The 16407-nt window shown below is 37.2% G+C and overlaps 1 protein-coding gene across 1 annotated transcript in view; it reads right to left on the bottom strand.

Moving 5' to 3' along the window:
• LOC121732077 (leucine-rich repeats and immunoglobulin-like domains protein 3) overlaps window positions 1–15089 on the bottom strand; it is a 141751-nt gene extending 126662 nt beyond the window's left edge. Inside the window, exon 1 of the mRNA XM_042121861.1 lies at window positions 14969–15089. The gene's annotated coding sequence lies outside the window, so the exon portion shown is untranslated. The remainder of the gene's footprint in view (window positions 1–14968) is intronic.
• Between the last annotated feature and the right edge of the window lie 1318 nt (window positions 15090–16407).

Below are 16407 nucleotides of genomic sequence, written 5' to 3'. Positions count from 1 at the left end.
TTTCTCCGGTCGAGCCGGCCCATTCGTGCCGAAGCATGGCTCTCCCACGTCAAAATAGGCATTTGTTTAATTTTTATAAGTTTTTTATAATAGTATTTTAAAAATATAAAACCGACTTCAAATTTGTACGTAATTGAGAATTAAAATTCCGTATCTCAAAAACTACTGCACCGATTTCGATGAAACTTGCACTATTCCCTAAGTTGAACAATACCTAGTACAACAGAAAAAAGAATTACTTAAATTGTACTTGTAGTTCCAGAGATATACGAACACAAACATAAAAACATACATATTATATATACATACACTTTTGAAATTTGGGATATTTGCTGATATAGACTAACATATACGAAAACTGGGCAGTTCTGGGAATATTACATAAATACGCCTCGAATTAATAACCTCCTTTTTTTAAGTCGGTTAAAAATACTTAATTTTAGTAAAACAAAATATATCAATAAAGATTTATTCCACTTAGAGTTGAAAACAAAATAGATAGTTTTTATCTTCTTATTGAGACTCAATCGAGCCCCTAGGTAATACAGAAACAATCTCGAGCTGAGGTCCGACTGAAACAAAATACATGAGACGTCTTATTAGTATTTCAATCACAGACATAGATCAGGTTAGATACCGTATGTCGCTCCATATTTTGTATGAAAACGAGCGTGCCACTTTTTACCAACCTACTGTGACGTACCGATGATAAGAAACGTGTCCATTATCTAGGTAAACATTTCTATTTGAATTTCTACAGCTCAATGCGGCACTTTTAGGCATTTAGGCATTTTTAAAATTCCGATTGACGTCCGATTCCGATAGCACACTAAAAACAGACTTTCGAAAGACCTCGTCGTTTGGGAACGCGATATGGCACGCAAAGTACATACACATGCGGTATCTATCTTGATCTATGTCTGTGGGTTCAATAAATTTTATAATCGTTTATTTCTCATTGTTGAAATGTACAGTAGCCATATAAAACAACAAATGCATAACTTCAATTCAACTAGATGACGCCCGCAACTCCGTTGCGCCAACATTCGTTTATCGCACGGAAACCGTATATTTCTCTGGGATAAAAACTATCCTTTGTCCTTTCTCGGGACTCATAGATTTGAGCGTGAAAAGGTACCAGACAGACAGACAGACGCACTTTGTATGTATGCGAATATGGATGGGCTTACTAATATTTATACTTACCTACTAGAAGACGAAGTTTACAAACTTCGTATGGAATTATTCACCTAATTTAAACATTTCCTGGACTTCCAAGAATAATTTAAGACTAAAATTAGCCAAATCGGTTAAGCCGTTCACGAGTTTCAGGGAGACGAACAAAATTTAAAAATATTTTTTTATTTACATAGATAGCCAATGAGTTTCTAAAATAATCTAGTTACGTTAGTAACATAGAATATAATTGTAGATAGCTGTAAATATTATATTTAAGATAAGACAGGACATCCTACTGAGTCCTATACTTCACGTACACTTCCGACGCGAGTTTAACTTCTGTCACCCATCCCATAAAAAGTGTACAAAACTTCACTTCAAAATAGAGATTGTTCATTCTAATAAAGTGTGTCAAACTGTAGCAGCAGTCGTCTTTCATTATCCACGCAAATCCCACGAGGAACAAAGTAGATAGCGATACAATGTAGAGCCCTTCACAAAAGTGTCAGAACTTTTACTATCAGAATATTGACTGGCAACACTGTATACACCGTAAATCCCCGGAAACTTTATGCGGCAAATTCATATTTTAGCGTGGCACTAAAAAGACTTTGTGGCTTCGAAGATTTCGAGATGAAAGTAAGTATTGCCTTACGGTATGTATTGTTTTTTCAAAACAAATGAACAATAGGTACTACATATATAATATGACTATACCAATATACTGCTAGAAAATTCGTAAAGAAAAAAACAAACGTCAAATTTTAAGCTTATTGCGCCTTCGAACTCAAATAAAAACCTTATTGGTGGCTCAACAATATAAGCTCAATATAAAATTCAGAGTAAAAAAAATATTATTTGTTTAAAAATGTACCCAACTACATAGAATTCCAGGCTTCCAGTACCTAGATAGTAGATAGAGTAAATTAGACTAATGTCATATCCGCCATCTTGTATCATCCGCCATTTTCTCGCGGAGCTACAGTATAAAGCTAGGCACGTAATGGCTCATTTCCTTGCCCATAAAGGTATACATTTCTCGCAAGAAACGTGACGCGAGGGAATTTAGAACCACTGATTCTTGCTAAGATTTTATCTTTTGTAGAAAGAAGTATTTCTCAGCAAACATATAGGATTTATCCTACATTATAAGATAAAGTAATGAAATCTTGTACCCTAATACGACGTCGCTATATCTATTATACTATTTTTAATACAGCAACAGGTTCGTTTCTTGTTTCATCCAGTCCGTTATCAACTTATCAAACTGCTTTTAATATTCTAAATATTAAATTATGTCAAACATACTTTTTTCATACTCCAAAAAAGTAATGTCCAATCAAAAAGCATTTCGCGTTGTTTTGACGTTTTAGCAGGTTTTAGTATGTAGTCAGTAGTCATGTTTTCTTTTTTTTATGAAATAAGGGGGCAAACGAGTAAACGGGTCACCTGCTGGAAAATAACTTCCGTCGCCCATGGACTCTCGCAGCATCAGAAGAGCTGCAGGTGCGTTGCCGGCCTTTTAAGAGAGAATAGGGTATTAGGGGAGGGGATGGAATAGGGAAGGGAATAGGGGAGGGTAGGGGATTGGGCCTTCGGTAAACTCACTCACTCGGCGAAACACAGCTCAACTCACAAGCGCTGTTTCAAGCCGGTTTTCTGTGAGCACGTGGTATTTCTCCGGTCGAGCCGGCCTATTCGTGCCAAAGCATGGCTCTCCCACGTCAAGTTGGACTTTAGTCACCCAAACCTTAGAATAGTACAGTATAATAGCTTAGGTTAACACTTTAAGGAACCCAGTAATATTCTATATAAGCCTAGGATAAGTTGTTACTTGCATCTAACTTTTTAGTTAAGCCTACATTGTAATTAAGTTAAAGTTAAATAAATAATATAATATTTTTTATTAAAAGCTATTTTCCGCTACCCGAAAATATCTATCGATATTTTATCTATCGACGCTTCACACCACGTCAGTCTGGCCCCGTGGTAAGTACCTGAAGGACTTGTGTTACAGGTACCAGACAACGGATATATATTTAATACTTTTTATACTATACATATATTTAATATTTTTTATTATATGATACACATATTTAATACACATCCATGACCCAGGAACTTTGAAAAACTTTTTGTTCCGTCGGCGGGATTCGAACCCGCGACCCCCGGCTTGAGCTACCAACGCGCTTACCACTAAGCCACAGAGGTCGTCATGAAAATATACTACCTATATAATTTTGTAGTTCAATAGGAAACAAACTAGATCGAACAAGGAACGCAACTTTAATGTCGCAAATTCGAATCAAATAGAATCAGAGTCAAACAAATAGAATAGGTCTAATGAAATAAATATGTAGCTGAAAGTGTTTGATTTCAGGTAGCATTAACAAATGGACTGGCATTTATAGTTCGTGATATTTAAGTAGATTGTAACAATACACTCTTTGCCTTATACCTGCGTGGGATCTGTTAAATTGCCTACCCACATCATAAGAAATTAATCCTGCGAAATCTAATAAAAATTATCGTGTCACGGTGTTTGTTCCCACTTTTGAAACGGCTGGACCAATTGTGTTAAAATTTTGTGTGGATCAGTAAGTATGTTCTCAAACCCTATCTAAGAATATGCCGATCTATTTTTCATGCTCAAAATAATTTAATGGCGGACTAAAGAGCGCAGTCTTCGCCGGCCCTAGACGATCAATTGTATTGTGCAATATCACGCTCCAATTTTATTAAACAGTTTATTTGACAATTAGATTGAAGGGGCGCGGTGTTCAATATCAACTCAAGACGGTCAATAACATTGCGCATAAGGATTTTGCGCAATAAAATTGCTCGTTTAGGGGCCGCTCAAATCGCGGCTGAAAATTTTTCTAGGATCGGCGTGACCTACGTTTCCATCAGAACTTCTAAAATTGAATCAGTTGGATTATGCATATCTAAACAGCACAATATGCCAAAAGAACATTGTTGTTGGTATATAAATAAATAAATACTCATGTTTTTTTTCGTTTTCACATCAATCGGCACTCCCGAAGTGCAAAGTTCTTTTTATTTTCAATGAAAAGTGTAATTAAAGTGGTATACAGTACACTTTAATTACACTTCTACAGACTACAGACACCAGACACCTTATATTTATTTTGTTCACAACAATTCTCGCTCCCCTGGAATTGACGTAAATTGTACAAGCTTTGTACATTTTCCACAACACTTTGACATTTTAAACAATAAGGAAGAATCCCACATTTTTAACACGAAATGTTCTACGTATCTATGGCAATATTAAACAATTTATTGCCGGAAGCTGGATGTACGAATCCTTTTGTAAGCATTTTAGTAAAGTGGTTACTTATGCACGGCGTTTGGTAATGTCAATGCAGGCTAATCACCTGATTGTAAGATGATCTCATGAAGAAGGAAGATGATAAGAGATGATGATGATGGCATGTAAAACGTCGGTCCTGCGCCTAGTCTCTCGCCAGTCGTGTCGGTCTGGCGAGAGATCAGGCGCGGAGAGTAAAAAGAATAGAGAGTGTTTTTGTGTGCTGCGCACACACTTGGGCACTATAAAATTGCTCCAGCATAACTGACATGGTTTCAATGAAACCGGCCACTGTCACCGAAACCGGTGTGGACTCCCACACTAATGTTCCTTCTGGGCACTTTAATACTGTCGGCTTTTTGACAATCGCCCGCGGCGGCTCGCTTGGTGTGGACCCGCCTTGAAAAATTCGTTCAATAGCTTAAGCTTGAAAAGGTATACGATACCTCCGCTTTCACCTTATTGAGCATAAATAGGTATTCAGGACATACCCGTCCAGCGACCACATAGCCTCTACCCGTCTTTTTTTTTTTTTTTTTAATCAAATAAGGGGGCAAACGAGCAAACGGGTCACCTGATGGAAAGCAACTTCCGTCGCCCATGGACACTCGCAGCATCAGAAGAGCTGCATGTGCGTTGCCGGTCTTTTAAGAGGTAATAGGGGAGGGTAGGGAAGGGAAGGGAATAGGGGAGGGTAGGAAAGGGAATAGGGTAGGGGATTGGGCCTCCGGTAAACTCACTCACTCGGCGAAACACAGCGCAAGCGCTGTTTCACGCCGGTTTTCTGTGAGAACGTGGTATTTATCCGGTCGAGCCGGCCCGAATGGGCCGGCTCGACCGGATATTCGGCACATTCGTGCCATGTATAAAATTCACGTCTATATCAATAAAAATGAATTTCAATTTTGTTAGTCTCGGTTGTCCCGGTTTGGTTAATTTTAGTCTTGAAAATATATTCGTGAAAGTCCAGGGAGAGTTTATATTAGGAGGAGAGTAATAAAAAGTTCATTGGGTCATCTAGTTACAAATAAAATTGGTTAATCCGTTCATGAGCTACGATGCTACAGACATACACAGAAACTTTACACAAATAATTAACACTTTGCATTCCTCGGGGTTTAAAACATAAGGACATCATGATAAAGGTTTTAACGGAGTGCAAAACTTTAAAAACCCTGAGGTCGCGACCTACATACACCCTAGCTATTACCTAGCTCTCATAAAGATAACACGATAACACTACAACCACAGTATAAATATCAGTAGAGTAACTTATCCATGTCCTTGAAATCAAACCCGCTAAAAAAACAAGGCCCTTGCATCCTTTTTCGGTGGTTTATAACTGTATAAACCATCCAATTTAAAATTTAAAATACTGATTTTCGAAGTAAAAGTTACCACTCTTCAATTAATAATATTGTAGTGCCTGGGACAAATTTTTAAGTGACCGTATGGTTGCTAAAGCACCACGGCATACAATAATGCATTAAATTGGCTCAATATACCTATGTATATTATAAAAGTATTAAATATATTTCCGTTGTCTGGTACCCGTAACACAAGTCCTTCAGGTACTTATCACAGGGCCAGACTGACGTGGTGTGAAGCGTCCATAAATATAAATAAATAAATAAATTATTAAACAAATAAATAAATGCGACTTACTTGTATTATGCGCGTTAAAATATCCATATAAACTTCTCATAGTATGGCTAAAACGCTCTCAGCGACGTATGATGATCTTCATTAATTAGTTAGGAGTATATATAAGTTTACCACTTAAGTAACAACTCTGCGGTAAGAGCCATATGGGCCTTACAGAGGTGAGGGCTTAAGTTCCTGTTACTACCTTTTAACCTTAACAAATAGTAAATGTCAAATTAATGGGGGCTGACAAAATTTTCATACAAAAATTGGCGTTATGATGACCATATAAACTGCGGGAATCCATGCTCTCACTGAGATCGAACTGCGTGCATATCAGTACGCATATGATGTACTGTATAACATGTATATTGTGGCACAACCTCAACACTATAACAGCTCGACAATAAATCAAATGAACAATTAAACGCAAACGTGTCTGAATAGTTTACAGCGTTCTCTAGAACAATATGGACCTACGATCCCCTTATGTATTGTGTAAGGTAATTTTCCACGACCTCAATAATGCCTCCCACACCGGTTTCAGTCACCAGTTTCATACAGCTACCCAGTAGTATGTGACCGAGTAATAAAAGTGACCAGTACTTTTTTTACCTTATTTATTTTTCTACTTTCTATTCGCGTAACCCAGTGGAATGGATGATGGACACGACTGGCGAGAGCTTACTATACATAATCTTTCCCGCGATCTTCCAAGTCAAGAACCAACCCCTTAGACACTGAACCATTGCGTTGTTTATGATCATAATATATGAATAGATACATAAGAAGGCACAATAAGAATATGAGCGATATTTGCCCTAGTGGCTAGCAACAGGTTCTCTAATTTATAGGTTTCAGGTTCATTGTGCCCCAAATGAATTGTATTATAACTGTGTAGGCATGGGGAGAAAGCCCTACAAATACCTGCTCTTATTAAAGGCTTATTTAGCGGCGTCGTGCAGTTTTATAGGATGAGTGTCAGCACACGTTAAGCTCTTATTCTGTCGCAAGTAACAGGATACGTGTAGCCCGCTAAGGGCCCCCGAGACGATCAAACGGTTTGTTTCAAACCTTACGTGTTTGATGAAACCGTTTGATATCGATTTGAACGGTTGCTAAACGGTTCGGTACGCCGCCATAATTAAACGTGTGTGATGTAGACAAGATAATAATAATAATATCTATGGACGCTTCACACCACGTCAGTCTGGCCCCGTGCTAAGTACCTAAAGGACTTGTGTTACAGGTACCAGACAACGGAAATATATTTAATACTTTTATACTATACATATATTTAAGATTTTTATCGTATCATACACATATTTAATACACATCCAGACCCGAGAACATTGAAAAGTTTTTGTTCCGTCGGCGGGATTCGAACCCACGACCCCAGGCTTGAGCTACCAACGCGCTCACCACTGAGCCACAGAGGTCGTCGAAGAAGATGCTCTCAAACTTCAAAATCCAGTACTAAACCAAGCCGAGTCTGTTCAAACACATCGGAACACGACCAAACGGCTTGTCAATCACAACAAAAATATAAAATTTCATCAAACGAGCTTCAAACACGTAAATTTTTCACAAACAAACTAAAATTTACGTGTTTGAATCAAACCGTTTGACCGTCTCGGGGGCCCTTTACATATGACTGATCGAAAATTCGTAAGACAGATGTGGTCGCCGCTATGGAGGTCCAGAAGGAGGCGTGTTCTTGTCGGGAGTTACCAATGTGGGGTATACGTTGTGGCCGCAAAGAAAGATCTTCCGACCAAGCGAGATAGCTTCCCCGCTCAAGCTGAGGCCCACTGACGTCGTTTAAACGTTGTGTAACGTATTGCCTTGCCGTTCGCAGAAATTTTGATCAGATTGTGGCGTCAGTGTTTATAATCACACAGGAGGTTTTACACTCAGAAGTGTGGCACTCAGGTATACCGCGGTAGTGTATTAGGGTTTTTCTTTACGGAATTTCTTGATTCGCTCGCCGCGCCGCGCTGAAAGCTATGCAGCTTAAAATTGCAAGCATAAAAATCATCGAGGTAGAAAGATTTTATTATCTAGCTACCAGGCTAATATAAAGAATAAGGATTGTCAACATCGCACCCTCTGCCACGACTTGTAATTTAATCAACTTGAATTAATCGCCCACAGTGAGCAACGTTTATTAAGATTTCTGGGTTGTTTCTACAACTCTTGATAATAAAGAGATGGCTATCTATAAGTTGTGAGGTTTAACGTGTTAGAGTCAGCTTACGAGGAGAAGCGACATAGTTTGTAAATGAGTTCTAAACTTAAATATATTTACTACTCTAGGAATACTCCTAGAGAAGTACGAGTAAATGTGAGTTTTCAGTAATTGAATTGACAAACCGTCCACGGGATCGGACTGCTTGCTCTCATTTTGGTAGGTGGGGTGCTCACATCGTGTTCGAGTCTCACCACACTTCTGGTCACCACCGCTTCGGGCACGGCACCTAGGAAGGTACGGAACTCAAGTTCTTTCGAAAAAAATAATTTTAATAGATATTATCGTTTTTTTTGCACGCCTACGTACGTCTCTCAGACGTATGTCAGTGGTTAATGGCTAAAAAGCATAGCATCACCGAATCGGCTTGCAATGTAAACTGACCCTAGTTTCACTGTCACCTGTGTTAGTAGACTAATGCCCGTTTTCACCAACGCACCATAACATTAAGTATACCCTAGTGGCCATTAAGTGTTATCTCATAAGTTTTCACCAAAGTTTGTAAGTCTACTTACAAGTTAACACATGAGTAGTGAAGAAAACGTTGTTTTAAATACGAAATTATTAAAAAATAGGTTTCAATCAGCGTTAAGTTGGTTAAAACAGGTATACTCGTTTTCACCAATCTAATTTAGGGGTAGAATTAGATTTTTAAGTAGGTGCACTGATGTTAGGTATAATCGTTTTCACCAATCTAACTCATAGATAGAGTTGGAGTTATAAATACTGTTATTAAGATTTTATAAAGGACGAGCTTTTGCCCGCAGCTTCTCTCGCGTTAAGAAGTATTATTATATACAAACTTTCATCTCCTATTTGAATCCGTTGGGATTGGAATTTATCAAAATCCTCAAAGTCCAGAAAATCAAAGTCATAACATCTACCTGCATGCTAAATTTCAGCCCGATCCGTCCAGTGGTTTGGGCTGTGCGTTGATAGATCACTATGTCAATCAGTCAGTCACCTTTGAGTTTTATATATATAGATATAATGGTTTAGATTGTTATAATGTTTATTATCTCTATACTTAAATACAGGGTGTAACAAAAATAAGTGATAATAATTTAGGGTGTGTACGTGTTCCTTGTAGAGAGTTCACTGTGAAAGTAGCAGCGCTCAAAGACCAAAAAATTTTTTCACTTTTGTATGAGGAAACTCATGACGCTCGGGCCCTTGCCCATACAAAAGTGAAGAAAAAAAATTCGTCTTTCAAAGCTGCTACTTTCACAGTGAACTCTCTACAAGGAACACGTACACACCCTAAAGTGTTATCACTTATTTTTGTTACACCCTGTATATCTTTGGATTAATCCAGTAGTACTAATAAGGAAAATAATTATTGGTCACTTTAATTCAGTAGTTTTAAAATGAAAGGAGAGTTTCAGTATCTGTTGATAGTGAAGAACTAACTCTCTGGCATCAAATTTCGTAGGTATAATATGTGCATTTTATTTATAAGTAACTAGATGTCCCGCGCGGCTTCGCCCGCGTAAATTAGGAATTTTACAGAAACCTTACATTTTCCCATAAAAAATATTTTCCCCGTTTTTCCCGCATTTTCCTGAGTTTCTTCGGTCGTATTAGTCTTAGCGTGATAATATATTATATAATATAGCCTATAGTCTTACTCGATAAATGATCAATCTAACACTGAGATAAGTTTTTAAATCAGACCTACAGGTCTGGTTTAAAAACTTATCCAGTCAGGTTCCTGAGATTGACGCGTTCAAGCAAACATACTCTTCAATGTTATTATATTAGGTAGGTATAGATTTTTTTTATCTATGGACGCTTCACACCACGTCAGTCTGGCCCCGTGGTAAGTACCTGATGGACTTGTGTTACAGGTACCAGACAACGGAAATATATTTAATACTTTTATACTATACATATATTTAAGATTTTTATTATATGATACACATATTTAATACACATCCATGACCCAGGAACTTTGAAAACTTTTTGTTCCGTCGGCGGGATTTGAACCCGCAACCTCCGGCTTGAGCTACCAACGCGCTCACCACTGAGCCACAGAGGTCGTCAAACTATTTTTAGAAATAAAATAAAGATTTTTTTTTAATTATCGCTTGACAAACTCGAGTCTCGATATAAAAGACTATGAAATGGTATAATATGGTAGTGATGATGATGAATGTAATTTGCATAGTAGCATATGGTTCCTGTTCTTAAAACAACGCCGAAACTCCCAAACTTGTATCTATAAAGAATCAGGAGTTCTCTCAGCACCTTCCGAACCACGGTATACCAGGTATATCTCGGTGCAAAATCTTACTTGTTGGTAGCATATGCTTAGAATACTTCTCACGAAACCGAAGTCACCACACGTTTCCCTATAAGTTTTGAGGAGATCCCTCGATTACTTATGGATCCTTCATCAGATCACCACTTTTGTGAATATAAAAATCGGGTAACATACGGCGGAGTAATCGTTGAATATAAGAAAACGAACATAACACCTCCCCCATTTTGAAAGTCGGTTAAAATTATAGCCTATGTGTTATTCTGATGTATAAGCTATATTATTGTAAAGTTTCATTAAAATCCGTTCAGTAGTTTTTGCGTGAAAGAGTAACAAACATCCATACATCCACACATCCATACATCCAAACAAACTTTCGCCTTTATAATATTAGTAGGATGTAGCCTATAATATATTATCACGCTAAGACCAACAGAAGCGGAGCACCAATGAAGAATGTTTCAAAATCGGGTGATTTTTCCTATTGTGCTGCGTAAACGATAAAAGTTTCGCAAAAATTGGCAGAATTTTCTTTATTTACCCATGAATTAGTTACTCTCTCGGGTCTGTGGCTGTTTGGTTGTTCGTTTTGTTCGGTGTTGCTATGTGTCTGTGCGGATGATTTTCTTGCTCTCTGTATTCGATGCCTATCCCTATCCTGGCTGAGGCGAGCCTCACGCTCTACAGATGATTCTCTTTCTCTCTGTATTCGATTTCTATCACTATTCTGACTGAGGCGAGCCTCACGCTCTACAGACGATTCTCTTTCTCTCTGTATTCGATTTCTATCACTATTCTGGCTGAGGCGAGCCTCACGCTCTACAGACGATTCTCTTTCTCTCTGTATCCGAATTCTATAATTTTCCGACTGAGGCGAGCCTCACGCTCTACAGACGATTCTCTTTCTCTCTGTATCCGATTTCTATCACTATTCTGGCTGAGGCGAGTCTCACGTTCCGTTGACGATTCTTCATCTCTTGCTGAACGTGCTCTTTTGGCATTCACTGTACTACGACCTATGTTCGAACGACGACGTCTTCCAGGCATGATCGTATAGTAATACCCACAAAGCAACAAATAACCCAATCGCAAAGCAAAAACAAAAGTCCGTTTTTCTAACCAAGTCAAATATATTTTTATCGACAATTCAGAAACCAAAGAACCAGAAACAATGAATATCTGAAAGAAAGCGCTGTGGTTGCTCCTCTGCGTTACCGTCTGCACAACCACAGAATGACGAAATACACTATCTACTACAATAACATAAGCCCGAAGCTTATGAGAGCCCCCGGCCGGTTCCGCCGTAACCGCTATGTCCCTCGGCCGCCGCCGCACGACATATTTTTTGATTCCGCGTAAGTTTATACGTTTGAAAACTTCTAAAGTATTGATCGAAATTGTATAGTGTAAAAGACAATTATAATCTACATTTAATGTCTTAGCTTCCAAACATGTTTATTTGGATAAGGGTTAATGTTGTAAATTGTTAAAATCGCTTCGTAAATAAGCCATTATTTTTCGTAAAAAGTAAAGAACAAAAATGGCTATTGTGAGTTATCCCTAAGAAATAGACATATACCATCGCGGACTTTTTTGTTTACCTTATTAAGGTGTACAATACTGTAGTACATTATTTTGATCTATCTCGTAGGGTTTAGCCAGCGTTTGCAATATAAACGCAAAAAAATGAATTTATTTACGACATAACATTAGAAACCTCTAAAATTATCAGTGTTTCTCTACCATATTATGCATATGTTATACATATAAACCTTCCTCTTGAAACACTCAATCTATTAAAAAAAACCGCATCAAAATCCGTTGAGTAGTTTTAAAGATCTAAGCATACATACACACATACAGACAGCGGAAAGCGACTTTGTTTTATACTATTTAAAGATTATACAAAACCATTTAAAGAAATTCGTTAAATACAAAATGGCATAAAGAGAAGTAGTTAATGCTTGCTTCGCTGAAGCATCGTTTACGGCACAAAGAAACGAGTCACTCGCAATTTCAACCGTTTTGTTCTAAGTGCATTAAGCTCTTAAATATTTTATCCCAGGGTCAAGTACTTATCTTTTTAAACCATTTCAGGGTTCCGTCGTAAACTTTTATACTGTCCATCTGAATAATTTTGTCGCTCACATCTTTGCGATCTTCACTTATCGTCAAAATATATTGCTGTGGAGGTGTGTGGTCTAGAGATATTGTTAATCGTTTGGCAAAATATAATGCCTTCTCTTCCATAAATACATGGAACAAACGAAATAAGGCTGATGTGTGTGTGACATGTGGGCTAAAAGCTAATACATGAACCTAGCTTTGAATCCAAAGAACTTGCTTACAGTCCAAAATTGTTATATTTTATGAAACACCGGGGCAACATCAGCTTAATTTGCTCTATGCTCATTAAAATGGTGGTAACTTTAACTAAAATAAAATCAATTTAATGTAACATAATATATATTTATTTATTCAAAACCTAAAATACAATATAACTTAAATTCATTTACGCTTTCAGTTTTATAATACAGGCAATAGTAGTAATAAGCGATGATATTATTATACAGTTGAAATTTACAAAAATAGGGTTGAAAATTTTGCAAAATATATTTTTTGATCGAGCACGCTTAACATAACGAGATACTTTCCCAGGGTATTCAAGTTAAATGAGTTTACTCGTCTGGGGACAGCCCTGAATTAAATTTAACCATTAAACTTTATATATACAAAGTATATATATTATATAGGAGGTATGGGTTTGTTTAACTTTTGAGAATAGATATGAACCCTTATAATTAAATCCGCGATAGCTTTAACAACAGTTGTATCTCGTACCTCTACAAATAAAAAAACGTTTTCTTGATAAAAATTAAATTCCAGATCAGAATTTATCGATTATTTAACATATAATATTGTTTTGTTTTTATTATTTTAACATGCTTTTGTCCGTGGCTCGGCCTGCATAACATAGGTTGAAGTATTTTGATATGGAAATACTTTACTTACAGGTAACAATTAACTATTTTCGAATAATAATTATGAAGTACCTAGCTATACCTATATGCTATTTTAGAAATAAAATCTTCTGATATATAAAAAAAGTACCTACTAAATGACGCTTGTAACTCCGTTGCGCCAAAATTCGATTACCCTCAGGACTCAAAGTGGCTCCATATCAAATTTCATCCAAATCGGTTTAGCGGTTTGAACGTAAAGAGGTAGCAGACAGACAGACACACTTTCGCATTTATATTATGGATTTTATTTTATTCCACAAAATAAACTACAATATCAATTTTCATCAAATCCGTAATTCGTTTTAGGGTTCCGTACCCAAAGGGTAAAAACAGGACTCTATTACTAAGACGCACTTGGCCGATTTTTTGTTCAAAGCTGGACATCTTTTGTTTATAATGTCAGTCTTTCCAGTTTAGATAATGAATTTACTAGATAACTCCCGAGAGTATTTAGGTTTTCGGCGTACCCTAGTTAATCTCAGTCACTTGAGACCTACCCTAACCTGAAAAGACCTTGAAAGGGAATAGGAATGAGGGTCTAGTGTTTAGGGCTTAGATAAATTATTATTAGGTAGAGACATGAACATCTAAAGAGCAACCTGAGCGTTTAAACCAACAGGTTATTTAACTAAAAAATATCTTAGCCACAAAATATCCGTATTAATGTAATAATTTTGAAAGCGCGTCTGTTTGTCTGTCCGTTCATGCTATAGCCACTAAACTGCCGAAATTCGGTATTAAGATATTTCGAGTGGAGGGCAAATAAGGATAGTTTTAGAGCAAAATGAACGGTTTTGATAGAATTTACGTAGAAGCATTTTATTTTTACATTACGAAAGCGTCATCCAAAAGTGTTTTCACGGAAACGCGGGTAAGTCCCATCGGAAAAATGTTTGAAAAATCTGTGACGGCTCCACAAAGCGGATGTAGAATGTTATCTGAACAAAATGGTGGCACCCGAGGCCAAATTCAGGATTACGAAATTCGCAGATTAAAAAAGACTTGTCTATGGATCATGAAAATTATAGAGGACCATAAAATTGTTTTTATCGGTAGTTAAATAATCATTAGTTTAAAAATATTTTCTTATTATGAGATTGAAAAGTAAACTTACCAACGTAAAGTGAGTTCCAACGTTCATTATGAACTTAATTAAAAGTTTTTAATTATGACGTTTCCCACTTATCCTAATTATTTTGGAGTTAACTTCCTATTTTCCTTGCATGCTTATCAAACACGCATCATTTACCAACTTATACACAAAAAGATTTAAAAAAACTCACCTCGGTTTATTCCAAAATGGCGGGAAACGCAACAGTTAGCACAGAACTGATCAAAACATTTTTTTTTTCACAGAAATAGTCACCGATCTCTTTGTTGGCCCACGCGGCGTGTGTCTGCCGCAGCGCGACTCACTCTGAGCGGCGCACCCCCGCCCTACGCCGCCCGCCCCCGCCCAAAGCCTTTTAGTCTTCGCGCCCTTTGTGACACTCGAACCCTTGTTCATAAAAGACCTCTTTCGGCGTTCCGCCGTAATGTTAACAATTAGTGTGTGCGCGTGTGTGGACTGAACGTTATATAGCTAATGTGATAAAATAAAATACAGTATTGCTAAGTACTCACATACGGTTTTGCTCGATAGTTTAACTCCAAATCGAGCAATAACCACCGTGTGGACCGCAAAACTGACAGCTCGAAGGCTCGCTTCGAGCCGGCTCGATGGAATTAAATATGTCAAATATGTCATTTCCTTCGATTCGGAGTAAAACTATCGAGCAAAACTGTATGTGAGTACTTAGCATATGATAATATAACACAGTATGATAGGTTATAACTAATAATAGTACAGTAAGAAAATATAATAAGTACAGAAAAAAAGTCCTAATCTATACCTAAAACATGAGGGTCTAAAACAATATTAAGATGAATTGAAGTTCCTTAGTAGCAATAAGATGTACAACAGAGATAAAAAATAATACAAAACACAATAAAAGTTAAACAATCTGAAAGAAAAACTGAAAGTGTGAACGAAATTAAACCAATCAACAAAAGAAAAGATGGAGCACAGTAAATAATTCGTACTGTGATAATACCATAAGAATTAACCCATCAATCCCCAAGGGGCAGCCGGCTGCCGCATAACAATAATTGAAAATTATGTCTGCGATACCCACGATAGAGGTGTTAAAAAGCTAATCGAAAGCTTACTTATAAAGCTTGAAAATAATTATTATAATATTTCAAAATAAAATATAAAATGTATTTAATGTTTCAATAGTTTAAATATTTTTTAAATCTTATTAATAATTGATATTATTAATATCAATTATTATTGTTGCGGGCAACATATTTTCATTATCATATTATACGCGGAAGTGTGTCGTAAGTCTTTTTCCCGGAATTTTCCCTTTTCGTCGGAATTTTGCCGAAAAAGTAGTAAGTACATTTTTAATGAAATAAGGGGGCAAACGAGTAAATGAGTCACCTGATGGAAAGCAACTACCGTCGCCCATGGGCACTCGCAACATCAGAAGAGCTGCAGGTGCGTTGCCGCTAAGCTACATCTCGGCGTAATTCCAAGGGGTCCAAACTGTTTGAAACACTATGGCAGTCAACAATTCGAGCGGCCCTTCGTTGGATCCAGAGGGAGCAGTTATTTTGGCGCTCCTGCCCAGAGATGAGAACAATATTCCATATGAGGCCGAACCTGCGCCTTGTAGAG

This window comes from Aricia agestis, chromosome 11 (assembly GCF_905147365.1).
Source record: "Aricia agestis chromosome 11, ilAriAges1.1, whole genome shotgun sequence".
In the NCBI taxonomy this organism is placed as follows: Eukaryota; Metazoa; Arthropoda; class Insecta; order Lepidoptera; family Lycaenidae; genus Aricia; species Aricia agestis.
The sequence above is the reverse complement of the archived record's forward strand: the minus strand, read 5'-3'. Positions and strand labels throughout refer to the sequence as shown.